Consider the following 6457-nt stretch of genomic DNA (forward strand, 5'->3'; position numbering starts at 1 on the left):
GTTACGAATATTTGATTATAAATTCCTTGGCATTTGAGTTATATGGTTGCAAACTCTGAGGCTTACTTGAGTCTAGTGGGCTTTCTTGTTAGGCTCGTGGGTCAGTCATGAACCCTCGGATTTGGGTCGTGACAAGCATGATTTATTGAGATTGTTGAATGGCATGATTTATTGAGATTGTTGAATGGCATGATTTCAATGAGATTTGAAATTACAAATATGTTTATGTGTAAATCAAAATTTTTGAGAAAGTTTGCAAATTTATATAAGTATGTAAATAATCTATTATGTATTAGTTTTCAACAAAGGGAGACAAGTTCTTTAAAAGTTTTTATTCAAAATCTTCAGTGATGATGTGACTAATATTACATTCATGATAGCATGATAAAAATTAAGGTGGATGTATGATTCCCACCTATATGATGGGAATTAAATATGTTTATGCTTACAGCATGATTGATAGCCAGCATGCATGATGAGTTGTAAGCATGAGCTTGGATTGAGATAGCATATATTGTATGCTAATTGAATATGTATGTGATGCAGTTTCCATATACCACGTGAGTTACGCAAGATTTTGATTATGAGAAATAGCAAAGCATGAACATGAGCATATATTGACAATGTTATCAGTTATGGATATGTTATATCCCAATTAATATGAGAGCCATGTATAGGGCATATATAATGCATACACATATAAATCAAGATAATATGGAAGGTACCGTTATCCCCAGTATGAGTGAGGCAGAATGCCACTCATTGGTGCACCTAGTAATCCTAGGTCAATGAGGGTTTAAACCATGGTCATCAATAATCTAAGTATAACTAAGTTGTATTTTTATATACGTTATAGTTTGGATGTGTTATGAACTAGTTAGAAATGTGAATTGTGCTAGAATTGTGGAAGCAATGATATTTCTTATTAAATATGGATGAAGGTTAAGTTTCTTGATGAATCTTAAGCATAATAAAAAGTCTAGTGTTAAAGTGTGCTGAACAAAGCCCAAATATGAGTTTATAGACATGAAGTATCGAGACTTAGATTCAAAGTCTTGATACCCAAAAGACAGAATGCATGAAAGGCTTTTTCATGTTGAGTAAAAAGTATTGATACTTTTGAGAAAATATCTAGACTTCTAGTATAGAACAATGAATTCTAGCTTTTTCTATGAGTATTCAATGGATGTCCACTTGAGTTTTACTCTAAAGGTTTATGAACATTTCATATTGATTTAAGATGCATACAAAGGTTTTGCATAAATTTATTTTTAGATTGATGACAAGTATTTGAGATTCCTATTGGAGTAGGATCTTAGTGGATTGATGTGATTGTGTAAAGTATAGATTTCCAAAAACTTTTTTTATAAAAGAATAAAGCAATCCAATTACACAAGCGAAAACACACATCATTTTTATTGCAAGTAACATAATCACATCCTAAAAAAGTAAAAATCTATTAAGTAAAAAAAAAAACAGACCTTTTATTTTGGGATTCTTATTTTCGAATACCACCACACTAATAAATAATTTCTTGACCAAACAAGTTTACCACTTATTTTTCAAGAATGCTTTCAACTTGAACCTTGAGTAGACAAAGTGTGGAATGCTAAACTCAAGATGGCAACCGATTTTGTCTCTCTTTTCTTGTTAAAAATTAATGGTTATTTTCCTTCATAAAATTCAACCAAGAATGGGAGAAAGGAAGAAAGATACGACAAAGTTTGGAGAAAGAGGAGAGAAGTGACGGTTGAAACTTTTTGAAGAAAAAGTACATTTTTTTTTTCAATCTCTTTTCTTTTTATTAAAATTCTTGCATCAAAGGTTTCATCAAAATCAAACACCTTTAAATCAATCTTGACCATACATTTAGAGTTATGGAAGCATAAAACATGTTCCATAATTATCAAAATTAAAATTAAAGAATAAATAATTTAATTCTTTAATTATCATTTAGAGTTCTTGATAAAATAAAACTCCTTATTGATAAATAATAACTCTTATTTTATTATTATTCATCTTTATTTTAAAAAAAATTAATATTAAATAAAAAAATGATAGTCAAACATGGAGTTTCCTGTTATTAACATGGATGTTTAGATATACTTAATCACCAATCTTTTTGAAATCACTAGAAGTGATGTTAATATTATGAGCTTGATGGATAGTGACCAGCTTTATTATATGGTTGTAAATAATTTTTAGATTCAATTAAAATACATATTTCCTATGTATGACTTTTCATACAAATGTATTTTAGTATCTCAATAGAATAATAGTACCTTAATAACTAGATAATGAATGTTTACTTAAAACAAACTTTTTATCTTATTATTAAAATGTACTTTCATTACAAATAAATTTAATAAAATTAAGTATGAGAATATACTTGTTTTTCAAGGCACCATATTTTCAAAATTCTTAACAGTTCCTACATGTACGCTTAATTAAAGTTACAGTTTGAGTAAAATTTTTTCCCTTTTGACTTGTTCCCTTCCCTTGTCCAATCATGGAGTCCTTATGACTTACACATGTAGCTCTCTGGCAGCCACTATCATAGAGACGTGAATTGTTTCTTTTTAGTAGGTGTTCTAGCACCAACTTGTAGTCTAGAAGGTCGTGTCATGTTCCATTAACAAGCTTGTCTTTATATTGACATTTATGTCATGTCAAACATGTTTATGCTAATGTAAATTAAATTTAATACCATATTTCTTCATGAGATTAAACAGATGAATGCTCATGATGGCATAAGGGCGTAGTTAACATCGAGGTGCAAATGCATGATGTTATGCATAGTATATTTGACATATTTATATGCATATGTTGTAATGCGTTTCCACACATTGTGATGAAGAAATTCCACCATGTTGTGATGGTGCTAGACGATATGTTTATGATGTTTATTGGAATGATAAAAGTTTATTATAAGATGTTAGTTATGCACGAAAGTAACAAGGTTTGCTTGGGTATAATGGGCAATGCTCGTCTAGGTCGTTGTGCCATCATAGTCCTTTAAAAATGAGATGTGACAAAGTTGGTATCAAAGCTCTAGTTTTATTAAAGTCTTAGGTTTTTCGTATTTGCTAGCGGAATGTTTAGAGTTGCATTGTTAGTGTATTGTGAAACCTCAACTTTTTTTCTTAAAATAGGTGGAAAATTTTCAATAGAGACACATAAATCGAGCTACATCTTTATGAGATGTTGGAGGAGTTTTTCCAACCATGGTACTTGTTAAGAATGTGAGCTCAACAATAATGAAAAAATATCCAAGAGGGGGAGTGAATTGGATTTATAAAAATTCTTTTCAACAAATTAAACTTTTAATTAAGGCAAACTTGAAAACAAGTTTCTCAAATTTGTTTTCATTTTAAATCATGCCAAAAGCAATTTAAGAACAAATGTTCAAAGTCAACATGTTAAAAGATTTCATCCATACAAGTCTTACTAAGGATGTTAAAGCAAGATGCTTTTAGGTATAGCATGAAGCATATGAAGCCAAATGAGTGGTCAACAAAGGAAATATTACCCTAAGTGATTTAAGAGGACATATCCTAACAGTTCTTAGTTGATATTAGCTTATTGAAGTCTTTGGCCAAAGTGCCCTGGAGGTTATGAAAAAGAGTTTCATAAGTCTCTATAAAGTTAATGATCTAACTTCAAGATTAACATGGAGATCAATAAGAGTGGACATTGCACCATGTTCTTATTATCTTCGGGATATATGATGAGAGAATATATTACACTGATAGATTGAATACTGAAAGGTTGAGTTACATCATCTTAACTCTTTTAACATTTAGGTGGCCATGTTGTAGTGCCAGATGCCAATCTTGGTTTTTAGAATTAAATTAATTAATTAATTAATTAAGATTACAATTTAATTCCATTACCAACATGTTAGAAGCTTAAAGAGTCACACACAAAAGGTGAATATTGAGATTAAATTGAGAAAGGTGATTAAGTTGGACTTAATCGATTAACTAAAAGTTCTAAACTTTAACTTGAACTTAATTAAATGATTTAATTAAGTGCAAAGACCATTTGATAACTTAATTGAACAATTCAATTAAGTGTAAGGACTATTAAGCAAATTATACGAGAAATCATGTAAAAATTGAATTAAGGCTGAAAATGGACCAAAGTATATAAACCTTGCTTTAAGCAACTCTTAATAGTAGATAAGAAAAAACCTAGCCAATTGTGTGCCAACCTTTGGTGCGTATAAAAGAGAAAAATTATTTTCTTCTTTGACTATTCTACTGAGGTGATTCTAAGAGAGAAGTACTGAGATTCATTCCCTTGCTAGCACAATGTAAGGCTTACCAATGCCACCCTAATGTAAGGATTCTCACTATCCATCATCATAGGCTATATGTTAGCTTTAAAATTATTATAGTTTTGATTATGACAAAATGATAAAATTTGCTTGAATATTATTTGAGTAATCCTTGACAATTGCTTGAAATGATTTAACTCCCATACATTTGTTCTTACATAGTTATAAGCTTGACTTTTGAAGTTATTGAACTATATTTATAAGCTTGTATGACTTAGGTGTATGAGTGCTTATGATTCTCATTCATTAAAGTTTGATCTAAAGATTAAAGGAAAATTCAGATGCACTCACTAAGGGAGAGTTTTGAATATCAATTTTAATGATAAAAAAAAAGAGAGAAGGAAGACTAAGTTAAATGGAGTTTGATTAGTCTTCATGTTTAATTTTTATGTGTGATGCTTTGTTTTGGTTTTATTGAATATTATGTAAAGAAAACTAGATGCATTGGCTAAGGGGGAGTAACTTATTACGCATAAAGATTTGAAGCATTCATATTGAACATAGACATTGTACTATTAATCTAGGAGTGTTTTGTTATCATAAAAAATAAAAGATAGAGAATGTTGACTTTATGTATTTTTGATGATAGCAAAATATTCCCATTCATTGGTGTTTAATTATATTGTTTAAGTGTGCAGAACAAAAATGTATGTCAAATAATTAGTCAATCATTCAAAAGACAATATCAAAACTCATGAGAATAAGGAGCTATAAGTGAGCAATGAAATAAGAAGCCTCTAAGTTGAATAATCAAGGGAGTTGGTTGGATAAAACTCAAAAGAGAAGCTGACGAGTTCAAGCAAATCGTGAAACAGAGAGTACATAGTCGACCAAGAGACAGAGTTAGTCGACTAAGAGCTTATTGTCAGAAATTGGGTTCAGAGATAAAAACTACTCAATCGACTAAGAAAGTTTGTCAGTCAACTAAGAAAGTACTGCTAGAAATGCTCAAAGATAGAGCCTATTGCCAGAAACTAGTTTAGAGATAGAAACGACTTCGTCGACTAAGTGATATCGATTAGTCGACTAAGAGCATTCTGTCTAGTAGTTTGAACTGACGCTAAAAGATAAAGTAATGGACAGAATAGCTCCCAAACTGTTTTCAACGGTCAGAATCTATCTAGCTGCCATCAGAGTTGATTTTTCAAGTATAAAAACATCTCCCAACAACCAAAAAATAAGATAAAAAATAGCTCAAAAATCTCAAGAACACTCTGCATATTTCTACACTTCACTCCAATCTTTGTAATAGAGTTAAGAACTTCATCTTGTACCATCAGATCAGGTTAGTGATCATTGGTACCTCTTTATTTCTCTTTTCCTTGATTGCTTAGATTGTGCGAGGCACTCTAAGGGGATTAATCAAGCCTGGGTTAGCTTCATTGAGTGCATAGGTTCTAACTCAGCTTAGAAAAGTTAGTTTTTGGATTTTGGTTGATCTTGGGAAAACCATTGTTGAAGGTTGTGGCTGAGCTTGTGAAAAGCCATTGTAAAAGCTTGGTGAAAGCTTGAGAATTTCACCATTTATAGTGATTTCATTTGAAAAATCCTTGATTGAACAATCAAGGTAGTGGATGTAGGTCTTTAACCGAATCATTATAAATCTTTGTGTTTTGTCTTTGTTGCTTTATTCTTTATTTTGTTCCTTGTTAGATTATTCCTTATCTTGCATTTAACTTCCCATCATTGAAATTAAACTTGCCCCAAACAGAGGTTCAATCTTGTAAGAGTCAAAAAGTGCTATTCACCCCCACTTTAGCATATTTATTTGGGACCAACAAGTGGTATCAGAGCTAGATCCTTCATTCTTAAGGCTTAACATCCTAAGGGAGATCCAAATAGCTCTTCAAAAATCCATAGTTGCTGAAGGACAATCCACAAACAAACCACTTTTGTTTGATGGATCAAACTACCCCTATTGGAGCACTAAAATGTCAATCTATATAAGGGCAATAGATTATGAAATATGGGATGTCATAACTAATGGACCCTTCATTCCTTCAACCATAAATGTAATGACAAATGAAATGATCCCTAAGTGAAGGCCTGAATGGACTAAAGCTGAAACCAAAAAGGTCCAGACAAACTTCAAAGCAAAAAACACTTTGCATTGTGCCT

The sequence above is a fragment of the Theobroma umbraticum genome, unplaced genomic scaffold, assembly GCF_002168275.2.
Source record: "Theobroma umbraticum cultivar Fairchild unplaced genomic scaffold, ASM216827v3 scaffold_89.0, whole genome shotgun sequence".
Classification (NCBI taxonomy): Eukaryota; Viridiplantae; Streptophyta; class Magnoliopsida; order Malvales; family Malvaceae; genus Theobroma; species Theobroma umbraticum.